Source organism: Arachis ipaensis, chromosome B9, assembly GCF_059453495.1.
Source record: "Arachis ipaensis isolate K30076 ecotype BB chromosome B9, ASM5945349v1, whole genome shotgun sequence".
In the NCBI taxonomy this organism is placed as follows: domain Eukaryota; kingdom Viridiplantae; phylum Streptophyta; class Magnoliopsida; order Fabales; family Fabaceae; genus Arachis; species Arachis ipaensis.
The window spans coordinates 107,245,921-107,262,167 of record NC_142444.1 but is presented as its reverse complement, the minus strand read 5'-3'; the positions used below and the strand labels follow the sequence as shown (position 1 = coordinate 107,262,167).

The following is a 16,247-nucleotide window of genomic DNA, read 5'->3' as shown; positions in this document are numbered from 1 at the left end:
TATTAACCAAAAAATAATAATTAAATCCTTTACTTACTTCATCCTTGAACCATTCATGAAATGAATTAAAATTCAAGCGATCAAGTTGATGTGGAGAAAGGCGACGCTTGCGATGTGTTCTCTTGATCTCACTAATATGTTCACTATACATGTGACCCATATGTCACTAATAATGTTATATATGGTAAACAATAAAGAGAGCTAGATGATCACTCACTTTCTATAATCTTCAACCACTTTAGAAGCACAATTGAAGAGCACATATTGATGGGTTTGCAACCATGTTTTATCATCCATTAGAAATGCTTCTTCTTTGCCAAATGGTTTCCCAATAGAAGGAAAAAGGCATCCTTCTTGATCAGCCTCATGCTCAATCTCCATTTTATTTTTTGTTGACCAATAAAATCTTGAATCCCCACCTTCCATATAGAGTGAGCAAAATGCCAAACACTCATTTGAAATATATCCCTCTGCTATAGAACCTTCTAGACATGCTTGATTTCGAACATATGATTTTGAAGTGCATAAATATCTATAACATAAGTTAATATTATTCTACTATATATGAAAATAGACTGAATCTGCAATTTAAATCTAATATATATAATTATCTACACCTTTCTATTGGATACATCTAGCGATATTGGATTGGACCTGCAATTTTAGCTTTAGTTGCTAAATGAATAACCAAATGTACCATAATTGTGAAAAATGATGGGAGGAAGAGCTTCTCCATGTCATACAATATTAAGGCAATTTTCTCCTCAAGTAGTATTAATTTTTCCACTTCAAGATTTTTACTGCATATCCCTCAAAAGAATGTGCACAATTCGATCAAAACAGAGCTCATCTTTTTATCTACTATTCGTCGTAAAGCAAGTGGAAGAAGTTCTTGCATTATAACATGGCAATCATGAGATTTTAGCCCTGATATTTTCTATTTCCAAATGCAACAAGAGACATTAGATGCATAGCCATGTGAAAGCTTAACATTTTCTAGTACTTCATAAAATAACTTCTTTTCAGCAGAAGACATTGAGAAATAAGAAGGAGGGAGAAATGTCTTTCCATTAGCTCGTTGTTGAGGCCATAAGCTAGGTCTTATATTCTTCTCTTTCAAGTCCAACCGAGCCTTCAAGTTATCTTTTGACTTTTTACCCAGACCTAACAATGTATATATCAAGTTATCACACACATTTTTTCTATATGCATCACGTCAAGGTTATGTCGCACCAAATTTGTTTCCCAATAAGGGAGATTGAAAAGAATGCTCCTCTTTCTCTATGTATTTTTTATCACCCCACTAACATCTTCACCAAGCTTACCAAGAGAAAAATTTATGCCTTTAGTTTGATTCAAAACTGATGACCCTGATATTGGACCAGGCACGACTCTTGATTCTTTAGTCCCATCGAAAGACCTTGCATCATTTCAATATTTATGATTAGACTTCAAGAAGCGTCGATGACCTATGTAGCAATACTTTTGACTTTTTGTGATCCTTATAGAATGAGTGTTTATATTGCAAGAAGGGCAAGCAAATTCACCATAAGTGCACCAACCAGATAAGTTACCATATGTTGGAAAATCATTTATTGTCCACATGAGCGCTGCTTTAATATTGAATGTCTTCTTATCAAAGGCATCATTGGTTTCCACCCCAACATCCCATAATTCCTTTAACTCTTCTATCAAAGGTTGCAAGAAAACATCAATATTATTTCCAGGCGCTGTTGGTCCAGGAATGAGTAATGAAAAAATAAAAAACTCTTGCTTCATGCACAGCCATGGTGGAAGGTTATATGGAATTAAAATTACTAGCCATGTGCTATGTTTACTTTGCATTTTACTATATGGATTAAATCCATCAGTAGCTAATCCTAAACGAATATTGCGAGGATCTTTAGAAAATTCTTCATGAGAATTGTCAAAACTTTTCCATGCTTCAGAATCTGCAGGATGTCACAAAGTCCCATCTTTATTGCGTTCGTCATGATGCCATCTCATCAATTTAGAAGTTTTTGAAGGCATAAACAGTCTCTGCAACCTTGACTTAAGGGGAAAATACCTTAGAACCTTAGCAGGAATTTTTTTCTTATTGTTTTTCCAGCTAGAAGCTCCACAAACTGAGCATTTGTTGATGTTCTTATTAGCCAATTCATTCCTAAAAAGCATACAATCGTTGGGACAAGCATGGATCATTTCATACTTCAAGCGCAATTCCTTGACCATCTTTTCAGTATTATAATAAAAACTAGGTAGCTTCTCACCATCGGGTAATACTTACTTTAATAATCCTAGCAGCGCATCAAAAGACTCATTGCTCCATTTGAATAATTGCTTTAGATGGTAAAGCTGCAATAGAAAAGAAAGCTTGCTGAATTTCTTGCATCCAGGATATAATTCTTCATCCGCATCTTTTAGTAACTTGTCAAATATTTCAACTTCTGGATGTGATTCATTTTTTGATGCATGTTTGGCTCCAAAATTTGGTTCCTCCATGTTTGGCTCCTCATCACCACTTTTTAAAGGGTCATTATCTATGCTTTGGGTAAAGCCATTATAAACATCCTCTATCATTCCTACCATCTCATCACCCCTAAAAGTTTTTTCTATACAATTAGTTTCTCCAATAGGAGTAGGTGAGTTTAATAATTCTCCATGACAAAACCAAGTGTCATATGATGGCATAATACCATTAACCACAAGGTGATCATAGGCCATTGTCCGATCCACTAAATAGTGTAACACACATTTCTTACAAGGACAAGCAATTGATTCTCCATTATTATGATGAAAGGCATCATCTAAAAACTTTTCTAATCCCTCTAGATACTCTTCACTAATTGTATCACATTGCATCCATCTTCTATTTCTAGAATTGTCTATGATCCTTCTATAGATATTTTATATCCTAATTAAAATGAATAAATTAAAAATATATAAGCATAAAACATCAAAGAATAGGAAATAAGGTAACTAATCTCTAACAAAGGTAAACAGAAAAGTTAGTTAATTATCACTGACCTTAAAATTGGCAAAAATCTGAATTGAGACTGCTTAACTTTGGCATAAGCTGTAGGTACAATAGCTGGTTTTTCTTTTTATTTAAGCTGGGGATTTTTTCCTCATTTATACCTTCCACCACCCTGTTTTGAAACAATGCAATACAATAGTGTTGTAAGATTTTTTCTATTGTTAAAAATTTGAAAATACAGAACCTGGTGCCAAAATGCATATAATTAACTACCAAACTATTGAACCAATTAAAAATGTCTTTTATTTTTATTTTTTTAAAAATAAAGTATCGTTAATTTTATTTAAAAAAATAAATAATTTGTTTTTATTTGACTTTTCAACTGAAATTGAAAACGGCAATTTAAGTATAGGAAAAAGAAGTCACGTGGAGACATGAATGATTTGCAGGCAAAAGGTTCTAAAGAATGTAATAATAATAATAATAATAATAATAATAATAATAATAATAATAATGAATTGGACACCACGAGCATAATATATATTCTCCTCCACCTTGAATAAGTTAATCTAATATAATATTATATTGTATTTTTGAGACCCACCAAATTGCAATGAAAACAGACCAATAGTATAACCCGAGTACCTAGTGCTCTGTGATCTCAATTCTCAAAGTCACACTCCCACACACAATAGAAACAAGAATTTCCCAATAGCCACCAAATATGACAACTTATCCTCTCTGTCTCTCTTCCTTGTTCTCATCCAACTTCTATAAATTATCATGGTAACTTGTAGATTAGAGTTTATTTTAGATGAAGATTAGATGCTAACTTGCAGAGATAGAGTCTTGTTCAGGCGTAGAAGTGGCTCTAGACCCCAAACAGCAAAACCAATGATATCAAAGGGAGGAATGAATTGATGTACAAATTGTACAATAAATTTTTGTGATATAGTGCACTGTGGCCTAGATAAATTTGAAAATAAATTAATTATAAATGTAAGTATGTCCACAGAGATTGTGTTCTACAATAAATAGGTAATAAAGGAAGAAATGTGCTGAATTCAGCACTAGATAAAACTCTTGTGGCGTTGCTGCTCTATATCAATCATCACAGAGTGATGGTAGAAGTACAATAAATATAGCTCCAGTGATATTCATAATGTATAACTACCAGAACGACCAAAATTTAGAGGTAACAGTGCTAATAAAATTAATCTTACGAAACCATGGTGTTAGAGTATAATATGCATCATGCAATGAAACAATGAGTAACTTAAGAACTCTTTTTTTTTACACGAATACCTTTGATAAAAGTATGCCAATTAATTAAGCATCTGAAGACATCATTAATGTTATTAAAATTTTATATACCTAGATCATATTTTTGCCATTTAGCTATAGTCAATTATTATTACAAAGAAGGCATTTTGTTTATTCCCATTACAGAAGAAGAAAAATGAAACAGATATGGATACAATGATTAATGAAAGGGTAAAAGTTGCTTACAATTCTCAATGTAAGACCGGCGAAAAGTAGTATAGATAAGCAAAGAGCAAGAGGAAGGTAGTCCAGGCAGCCCAAAAAGCTGTTATCGTAACCAAAGCAAGAAAGTGATTAGGATTTAGGATTGTGTTGGAGCAAATCAAGTACAGGAATATGTAGTTGGGGGCATAAATGTTTTTCTCTTACAATAGGCATACCTTTTTATCCTAAAATCACAAAATTATCCACAAAATTACTATCAAAATTGTCCAAAATTCATAATATATAACTACATCATAAATGAACTTACTATCAAAAGACAGGTTTATTAAGATATACAAGCCCAACAGATTTGATGGTATCCCCTATAACCAAAGGGCTTCTTGCCAGAACCAAAAGGAGTGGTGCACTATTACCACCACCTTCTAAAACTGAAACTAAGATAGTGCATCACAATTAAACTTATATTTATAATTTAAAATATGAGATGAAAAAGAATAGAGTATGAAACAATGATATTACCAAATGCATGCATTTACCCAAGAAGTATCATGAGGCAAATATATTAAAGCACACATTTTCTTATTGCTTCATTTAAATCTGCATTATATTATGGATTAGTTTTGTGGCGACTATAAACAAAAATGAACTAATTAATCAAGTATGCCATCTCTTCTTTATATTAAAGTAGAGAACAGGTACAACAAGAAATCGTCGCTCTGCGGATGGATCACCATAGCAGAAGCTACATGACAAAAAATTATGGAAAAAATAATTGCCTTGAGAATTTAGAAATCACCAAAGCTAAGCAATTCTATCTATGACCAAAACAGGTATAAAATTCTGAGAGGACAAATCGAGTTCATTCTTTCAAACTTCAAAGTCACAAAACTTTGACTAATCAAAATTAAGCTTAACGACACACAATGTAACCTTTGAATCTTCAAATTCCAAAAATGGACAAGAAAGCACAAAATCTTTTGCTACAAAATAAAAAAACCACATGAACAATTTTTCCAAAACCTTCAAACGAAGCAGAAACAGAAAGAAATTTGAGACCTAATTAATAAATGAAGAGAAATTAACAAATGAAGAGAAATTATGAAATTATACTGAACTAATGAAGCAACTAAACACATTATCAATTTGAATAGTGAGATCAGAGAGAGTTTGAATTTTCACTTCAAACAAACGCAAAGACATAAATCAAATCATAAAACAAACACGGATCTAAGTGGATCTGGCGCGGATTTGACCTAGATCTGAGGCAGAACGTTGAAACAAGAAGACAGATGTGCGTGGAAAGGCAGAGCGATAGGAGGCGAAAGCAAGGCCTGTGACGGCGGTGGTGGGCGGTTGTCAACGGAGAAAGCTGAGATGGAGTGGGTTTTCAAGGAGTGGTTATGTGAGGCAAGGTTCAGTGGGATATCTGAGACAAGGTTCTCTCTTCCTTGCATAGGTTTGTAATTCAAGAAATTAAATAAAATATTATAATAAATTTTTTAGTGGCAATTAAAAAATGGCTAGTATTAATTTAAAAAAATTAAAATTAAAAGTAAAAATAAATAATAATTTAGTGGCAATAATAATAATTGCCACTAAAATATGTTTTTAAATTTTTTTATGTATTTTTTAGCGGCAATAAAAATAATTGCCATTATAATATATATAGTAATAATGGCAAATATATAATTATCGCAAAAAGATAACTTAAATTAAAAAATTATTGGCTATTATGCTATTGCCACTAAAAGTTTGCCGCTAAAACATATTTTTCTTGTAGTGTATCTTTACAATATCTACAATGAGTTGGTTATTTAGCCAAATATAAATTAATTGGAAATCAACCCACCTTTTACCCTAATTTCACAAACCCCTTCAGTTTTATTTTAATTATGAGATTGGAGTGGATATGAGAGTTTTTTGCTTGGAAGGAAGGGTTCATGATAGAAAGGTAGTTCATCTTGATAAGAGTATGGAGATGGTGTATATTGAGATGGTATATGTGAGAATTGTGGTTTTTGGGAGTAATTGTGTTGGAATGTGGGTGGTTCTAAGTATAAGTCATATGGTGGTTGGTGTGGTAGGTAAGGATTAGGATCATATGAAGGTGTTTGGTGGTATGAGACTTGTGAGTATGGTTGAGGGCTATGTTGTGGAGGAGGTTTATAGGTATATGGTGGAGGTTGTTGATAATCACAAGGAGGTCCCCAATAGCTATCGGATTAGTATACATCTTGGAATGGCTCTTGCTCATAGTATATTGGTAGAGGTTGTGATGCCAAGGCATCTTAGGCTAGTTTCACTAATCATTTGGGTTAGAAATTCATGTATGCCTTGATTCATTCAACCATGGTTATTTTGATGCAATTTTATGAGACTTTGGCCATAATTACTTGTGTGCTGAGAATGATGCAATCTCTCATGATGTTAGCAAGGCTTTGATGCATATATTGGTTGATGACAGGTGAAGAAATGCATGGAAGAAGGTTGAAGAATGGCCATGAAAAGGATGAAGAGGAAGCAACATTGATGGCCAAGTTGGACCACCAACGTTGCCTCAAACGTTGAAATGGAAGCTGCTGCAAAATTAGCTGATACCCACGTTGGAGGGGGCGTTGGTGAGCCAACATTACCTCCAACGCTTGATACAAAGTACTTTTTGAAAAACTGGAGAAACGGTGGCGACACGTACGCGTGCTATACGCGCACGCGTGGATTGTGCATTTTTGACAATACACGCACACGCGTGAGTGACGCGCATGCGTGGATAGGCCAACGTTGGAGGGAACGTTGGCACTCCAATGTTGACGCCAACGTGCGCGATCTGAGCTCCAAAATCATAATTTTGAAAAAATACATCGACGCGCACGCGTACATGATGTGCATGCGTGGATGAATCAATGTTGGAGGGAGCGTTGTTGGTCCAACGCTGATGCCAACATCTTTGAAAATATTTTAAAATTTGAAGTTTGGGAAATTGTATCCACGCGCACACGTATGTCACGCACACGCATGGATGAACATTTTGGCCGCAAACACGCGCACGCATGGACAGCGCAGAAGCGTGACCTGGTGAATTGTACCATCCACGCGCACGTGTAGGTCACGCATACGCGTGGACACGAAAACCTTGGCACTCCAACGTTGTGTCAAACGTTGCTCAAAATGTCTAAAATCAATTTTCTATGAAGGACGTTTGACTCAACGTTGGCCCTAAAATGTGGACTCCAACGTGAGCATCAGAACAATGATATTGAAGCAGATCTTTCCTCAACAAGCATGGAAGCCAATTGGAGCAACTTCAACCCATTTCAATTTAGGCCAAAAGCCCAATTCAGGGACTGAAGATCAATGGAACAAAGTGTATAAATAGCTTAGGATTCAAGTTAGTTAGGGGGTGGAAGGACTGATACTGAAACTCTGCCAAATTTTATTCTCTTTCTACACTTTTTCATTTTGCAATGTATTTTCCAATTCTATTTTCCATTCTGAAAGCTATGAACAACTAAACCCCTTTCATTGGGTTAGGGAACTCTATTGTAATTCAATGGATCAATAGTAGTTTTCATCTTCTTCTTCTTTCTTTTCTCTTGATTGTTGTTAGAAAGCTTTCGATCCCAATTCGATTTGATAGTTGTCTTGATAGAGAAGCTATCCATAATTGGAATTCCTCTGATCCTTGAGAGAGGGATGAGGAATTCATGCTAGAATTGCTTTCTCACATTAGATTAAATTGGGGATTGGATGGATATTGTGACATTTAATCCTACCAATACTTTGATCTATGAATTTGTGTGGTCTAATCAGTGAGCGAATTTCATCTCTTCCCATGAGCAATTAAATCAAGACATTGGGAAATTATTCATGCTTAGAGAGATTGGTGAGCTAAGACATTGGGGAAATTATTCATGCTTAGAGAGATTAGAGAAATTATTCATGCTTTGAGGAAGAAATGAAAATGAGTTGATCCGGAGAGTTCAATATCTCCTGAAATCCAATGAATCCCCTACTCTGATCTTACCCATTCTGTTTATATTCTGCTTTTTTAATTTCATGCTAAATCTCCATTCCCTTTTAATTTCTTGCAATTTAAGCTTCTGCACTTTAATTATCTGCAATTTAAGTTTCTCACCAATTTTACTTTCTGCAATTCCAATTCAATTCTGATTTTGTTCAACTAGAACAATTCTCCAATTAACATTGATCAACCAACCAATCCCTATGGGATTCGACCTCACTCTACAGTGAGTTTTTACTTGACGACAATCCGGTGCACTTGCCGGTAAAAAATTGTTGAGAGACAGTTTTCAGGATATCAAGTTTATGGCGCCGTTGCCGGGGATTAGTTTTGTATTGACAATTATTAAATTGGAGGATAACTAAATTGGGCATTTTTCTTTTCTTTTGTTAATTAAATTTCAATTTCTGCTGTTACAATTACTTTCTGCAATTTTAGTTGTTTCTCTTATTTTTCTTTATTTCCTTAATTTCCAGCAAAACTAATCCACTAACTCATTAACTGTTTGATTAATTGCCTCAATTGCTGTAATGACACTTTTTCATTAACTTTGAAATCTTCACTTGCTGGTCGCTACTTATTTTGGTACTTGTATGACAGGTAGAAGAGGGGTTTCAACCTCTTTTGACAGTGAACCAGAGAGAACCTTCCTGAGATTAAGGAGGGAAGTAAGAGGAAAGAAGGCCATTGGTGCAGAGGAAAAGGAGGAAGACTTGGATATAACCATGGAGGATGATATGGAAAACCATCATGAAGGAGAGATGAACAATCATGCCAGAGGAGGCGCAACCAACCCTGCTGGAGAAGAGAGGAGAGTTATGGGCTCTTACATCAATCCAAACCCATGGAACTGTGGTAGCAGCATTCAAAAGCCAACTATTCATGCTAATAATTTCAAATTGAAGCCTCAGCTCATCACTCTTGTGCAAAACAATTGTTCTTTTGGAGGAAGTGCCCAAGAAGACCCTAATCAGCATCTCTCTACATTTCTAAGGATCTATGATACGGTTAAATCTAATGACGTTCATCCTGACACCTATAGATTGCTATTGTTTCCATTTTCTTTGAGGGACAAAGCAACAAAATGGCTAGAATCATTTTCCAAAGAGAGCTTGACAACCTGGGAAGATGTGGTGAATAGATTCTTAGCAAGGTTCTACCCTCCACAAAAAGTAAACAGACTGAGAACTAAAGTGCAGACATTCAGACAGTAAGATGGTGAGACTATTTATGAAGCCTGGGAGAGATTCAAAGATTTGACAAGAAAATGCCCCCTGATATGTTTAATGAGTGGGTGCAACTTCATATCTTTTATGAAGGGTTGAATTGTGAATCAAAGAAAGCTGTAGAATACTCATTTGGAGGTTCCCTTAACAAGAAGAAGACCATTGAAGAAGCCATTGATGTTATAGAGACAGTGGCCGACAATGAGTATTTTTATGCCTCAGACAGAAGCAACAATAGACACTACAAGAAAATAAGCTTTTTGCCACGCTTTAAAAGCGTGCCAAAAAGTGCAAAAAAGCGTGCCGATAGTTTTTTGCCACGCTTTTTTGAGCTATCGGCACGCTTTTGAAAGGGTCACATCTGCCAGCGTGCCGGTTGCTCTATCGCCACGCTTTTGTGGATCTATCGGCACGCTTTTTTTGTTGGCACGCTTTCTTTTCTTGCCACGCTTAAAAACGTGGCCATAGGTCTTAACCTATAGGTACGCTTTATAAGCGTACCGAAAAATGCACGTATCGCCACGCTTTTAAAACGTCCCAGAATGTATGTTTTGGGTACTCTTTAAAAGCGTACCGATAGGGGAAGATTTGGCTACACTTTTTAAACGTGCCAATAGGGTAAACGTATGAGGATATAGGTACGCTTAGAAAACGTGGCAGTACATGAGGATATGGGTACGCTTTTAAAACGTGCCGGTTGCCAAGTTATGGCCACGCTTATTAAGTGTGCTTGTTGAGCCCAAAATTAAGGTATAGCCACCCTTTTTAAGCGTGCCCATAAGTTTGGTCAGAATTTTTTTTATTAATCTTCTTAATATTTCGTGCAAAATTCATATATAATTTTAAAATTATATATATTTAGCAATTCTTAAAGAAAGCCTTGAAGTGACTGCCTCGAGAAAGCACTTAAGTAGTATACATAACATGAATAACAAATTAAGTAGTATACATAACCTCTAATGATAGAGGTTCTGATCTATTACATGACCTCTAATGATAGAGGTTCTATTAAGTAGTATACATAACCACGATCACATGACCTTTAATGATAGAGGTTCTATTACAAAACAAATAAGTTATAACTATAATAAGTTATACGAGGTTACGACATAAATAACCACGATCACATTAGCATTGTTGCCTCCACAGAAGCTGTCAGAATTTTTAAAATTAAACTAAAATAAAGATAGTAGCTAGTCAACTAGCACCGCAGAAACTAAATCCGTACCCTTGCAGCAATGGCAGTACCAGAGCAGAAGCAAACCAAGAGATGTGGCAGCAGCAACAGCAGCGAAAACACAACTATTAAAAGCCTGTATTAAAAAAAATAGACTTAAATCAACACTAATAAGATTCAGTAGCAACCAAGCAAACACAAGATTCAGTTCAAGCAAACAAACACTGTTTTCAATTTTATTATTGTATATATTGATTAGTATATGACATGGCAAACAAAGATAGAAAAAAGTAAATACTAGTTTTGTGTAATGATATATGCAGGTTCTGTTTGAGAGTAAAAATTTGATAGTAAAAATCTTAAATTAAACCTCTAATTCATAAACATTTATTTTTTAAGTGTGTAACTTGATTAATGAGTTATTCTTATTTCATAAAAAAGAAAAATATATATATATATTAAAAGAATAATTAATGGTTCATTTAAAAGGAGAAAAGGTTTAGAGTTTAACAAACAATCAGAAGTGTGTATTAGAGAGACACTAAACTCAAATTACCACTAAATCCAAGTACTTTAATCATTCGTGGGAATTAGTAACCTCTTGAGGCAAAAAAAGATTATGAGTATGATATTTAACAACTTAATTACACATAGGACAGCCAAATCATGAAAACAAGGGGACCAGTAGTAGGCCACATCTCTTTACTTTCCCATTAATTCAAAGAAAAAAAAACTCTTGAATCAAGAAAAAATCACTGGCTAGATACCACATCATGATAGATCATACATCTCTAATATCTCTCATGAAACAATAACTATAGATTCCTCCAAAGTTTTCTGAATAAATATTCTAACACTATAGACAAAACAAAAATAATGCTTCAAATCCCAAGTCCCAATCTGCTACAATTTCTTCCATGTAAGGCATTAGCCATTATTTGTTAGGCTGAACTCTCAAGCAGAAAAAGAAGCAAACTTTTTCAACAATGAGCAAACCAAAACCTCTTAAACCAACAGTGACTAAGCATGTAAGCCACCACCACCCGAAGCCTCAGAAAAAAAATTAAAATAAAAAAATATACTACAAAAGGGGTCTGAAATAGTAGAAGGTTATGAAACAGAAACTCTCATTGTAAAATTATGAAAGAAAACCAAAAAAATATTAAAATATTAAAGTTGAAGAGGGCAATAATCATACCTGTTCACTAGTAGGTAATTTCCTCTTCAAGTAGTTTTCATGCAGTAGCTACATAACCAAAAAGTAAAACAAACTAAAATGAAAATGTATTAAACCATGTTCAACTTTTTGCAATTAGTAAAGTAGTAAAGGAAGCCATTAGTTTAATTAAAATAATATTACATCAGATAAAAGTCACTTTTGATACAATATTTCTCTTTAATTATATGCTTTTCTTTATTTAACCATATAATGTAAGGTAATTCTTTAAATTTCTACATTCAAAATCACCAAAACCCTTAAAAGATTTAATGGATCCAATGTAAAAAGCATATCTGACCGGGGTCTTCAGGGAATAAACAAATTTTCTCTCCCTGATGAACCTAATTACATTAGATAATTACAATCATCACTCAATTACTACCACATAATTACTCATCAATTTCTAATTAATTAATATACATTCTCACACATAAATTAACGGCCTGAAATAATATCCAAGGAATTTTTTTAATAAAAAATAAATAGTTTAATATAGTTTTAGAACTTCAATAAATAATAAATAATAAAGGGTGTGTTGTTGAAAAAAAAAAGTAAAGTGAACCTTTAACAGCATGCTACACACACACACACACACACACACACATCACTGACTCATCATAGTTGTTTGGGAAAATTGATTATTAGTAAAGGAATGTGTATGTATGGTACAAATATGTGAGAATTCAAGGAACATAAATGACCTCGATTTGACTCTAAAGGAATCTGATATACCCAATAGCTTCTAACAACACTCTGTGTCCATCTGCAAAAAAAGTAAAATATAAATACCACACACCATAAAATTTAAATCCTCCATAGTCATATAATAAAGCATCGTTTGAGTTTTCATAACCTGTATTCATAATTTTCATAACCTGTATTCAGTCAATTTAAATCCTCTAATTAAATGTTAAGATGTTTCAGAGCTCATCTTAACACAACATTTAATTTGCTTTGCACAAGATCTCTTCATAACCCCAATTTTCAATCTCAGATCAGATAAGCCCAGATATATTTTCAATCCATTGAACATTCAGGAAACAGCAACATTGATAATTCACATACATTTAAATGCAAGAGAAAAGATTTACTAGAACTTTCAAAGAATTACCTCTTCTACAAGATCCCCAGCAATTCCTTTAACAAGTTCACACAGATTGGTTTCAGTAAATGATTCATTGATCCAGAAACTGATGTCCTTGTAACAAGGAGGATACTGTAGAAGAAAAAAAGAGAGAAAAGAGTTAGAATTCACAGTTAGAATTTAGTAAGCACATGACATGATATGTGTATTTGTTAACAAAAATAAAAAAATCAATAGATCCATAGTGCATACTTAGGAGCTTCAATTTATCTCAGAATTGTAATGTATCTTCCTTGTTCTATATAACAATACAAGCAAAAAATACCCTTCAAACACCCCAATAAAAATGTGCAATTTTGCCTTAAAATTTATTACAGGAAAGATCAAATTAAAGTAGGATATCAGGCATGAAGAACAGAAAACCACCATGCTCATCATTGCTCCTATGAGAAAAGCTATACTCATCATGAACAGGTTAAATGCAAAATGCTTTCCAGAGATGTTTAAGTTTGAAAATCAAAATTACTATCTCAGGTAGATGTAAGAGCAGTTTTCTTTTCCATACAATTCTAAACTCCTAAAGTAAAAGCAATAATGCAGCCCCAATGACCAATCACCATCCAGAAAGTAATAGAAAATGATCCGCAATGGAATAATAAGCAGAGAATTAACATTGAAAGAACGCACCAAGCATAATCGCAAGTAAACAAAATCGATAAAGTTAGAAAAAACAAACCTTGATGCCAGATGTGGGATGAGAGGCGAGCAGAACTGCGACACAGAGAGAGGCGAGCAGCACCACGACCAGGGCTGGGTTGGAGAAGATGAGGCTGAGCAGAACCATGACACAGAGAGAGGCGAGCAGCACCACGACCAGGGCTGGGTTCGAGAAGATGAGGCTGAGCAGAACCGCGACAGAGGGAAGCGAGCAGGACCACAACCAGGGCTGGGTTCGAGAAGACGAGGCTGAGCAGAACCGCGACAGAGAGAGGCGAGGAGCACCACGACCAGGGCTGGGTTCGAGAAGATGAGGCGAGCAGCACCGCGACAGAGACAGGCGAGGAGCACCGCAACAGAGACAGGCGAGGAGCACCACAACCAGGGCAGGGTTCGAGAAGATGAGGCGAGCAGTACCGCGACAGAGACAGGCGAGGAGCACCACGACTAGGGCTGGGTTCTAGAAGATGTGGCGAGGAGCACCGCGACAGAGACAGGCGAGGAGCACCACGACCAGGGCTGGGTTCGAGAAGATGAGGCGAGCAGCACCGCGACAGAGACAGGCGACCAGGGCTAGGTTCGATCGCGACGATGAAGCTGACGGCGCCTTAGCTTTTAGGGTTCGAGCGAGAAGATGAATTTTTAGGGTTTCATTGTTTTAGTTAGTGTGTAAGTTAGTAGTGTGTGTTGTTGGTTAGTAAAATTTGATAACTTAGAAAAAAAAAGGTTAAGTGTGGGAAAATAGGTGGGAAACTAAATTTTTGAGGAGGGAGCTTTATTGGCACATTTTTTCACGGTGCCAAAATAGACAAGGTATAGCCATGCTTTTTAAGCGTACCGGTTTCTTTCTATGGCCATGCTTTTTAAGCGTGGCAAAAACAAAGCGTGGCGAAATATCAAATCAGTGGGCACTCTCGTAAAAGCGTGCTGATTTCTCTCTATGGGTACGCTTTTCAAGCGTGGCAGTAAGAAAGCGTGGCCAAATTTCAAATAAGTGGCCACCCTTGAAAAAGCGTGCCCCTCAAAAAAAAGCGTGGCCAAATCACAAATCAATGGCCACCCTCGCAAAAGCATGCCTATAGACCACTTTTGGGCATGTTTTTAAAGCGTGGCAAGAAAAAAGGGTGCCGATAGGCCTTTTTTCTTGTAGTGAGGGAAGTCATGGAATTAAACCATATGGATGTAATCCTGGCCCAGAATAAGATGATCACCAAGCAACTAGCTGAATTGACCAAGCGAATGGAGAAGACTCAGGTTGCAATCATCCATACCCAACCATCACCTCAAGAAGAGTTAGACACAGAGGAAGGAGATAACTGGGAGGAAGCCAATTACCTTGGAAATTCATCTAGGCAAGCTCATGATCTATATTCTAAAACCTATAACCATAGTTGGAGAAACCACCCAAACTTTGGGTTGGGTGATGCACATAAACTAGTTATGCTACGATTTAGGAAATTGCACGATCGGCAAAATTCCTTCCGGCAAGTGCACCGGTTATCGTCAAGTAAAAACTCACAATAGAGTGAGGTCGAATCCCACAAGGATTGGTTGAGTGAGCAATTCGGATTAGAAGTGTGTTCTAGTTGAGCGGAATCGAGATTGAGATGAGTATTGCGGAATGTAAAAGTGGCGGGAAAAGTAAATGACAAGAAATTGAAATTGCGGAATCTTAAATTGCATGAATTAAAGAGCAGAAACTAAATTGCTGAAATTAAAAGGGAATGGGGGTGATTGCATGAATTGAGTAGCAGAACGTAAAGAGAAAGTGGAAATCAGAATTGGGGAATTCATTGGGTTATAGGAGATATTGAGATCTCCGAATCAAAACATGTTTATCTCTTCCTCAACCAATGCGTTCATTGAATTTTGCTTGGCAATCTTATATGATTGGATCCCAATTCCTTGGCTCACCAATGCTCTCTAAAAACAAACAAATTCCCAATCCCTTGGTTTAAATGTTCATAAGAAGAGATGATGCTTGATCACTGATTATACCACACAATTTCATGAACCACAATTTGGTAGGATTACATGTCACAATATCCATCCAAACCCCAATCCAATCCACTGTGAGAAAGCTTCTCTAGCATGAATCCTCCATTCCTTTCCCAAGGCTCCGAAGGATTCCAAGTATGAGTAGTTTCTTTCCCAAGACAACTACTCAATGGAATTAGATCGAGAAGCTTTCTAACAAAATTCAAGAGAAAAGATTGAAGAAGAAGATAAACTATTATTGATTCATTGAATTACAATAGAGCTCCCTAACCCAATGAAAGGGGGTTTAGTGAATCATAGCTCTGAATTCAATTACAAAGAAAAGGAAAACTAGCTAAAAGTG

At 35.6% G+C, this 16,247-nt stretch overlaps 1 non-coding gene across 1 annotated transcript; it reads right to left on the bottom strand.

Moving 5' to 3' along the window:
* Positions 1 to 9,661: 9,661 nt before the first annotated feature.
* LOC148545810 (small nucleolar RNA R71) lies at positions 9,662 to 9,768 on the bottom strand. Its single transcript, XR_015901962.1, has one exon. It is a non-coding gene; the product is annotated as a small nucleolar RNA R71 (small nucleolar RNA).
* Between the last annotated feature and the right edge of the window lie 6,479 nt (positions 9,769 to 16,247).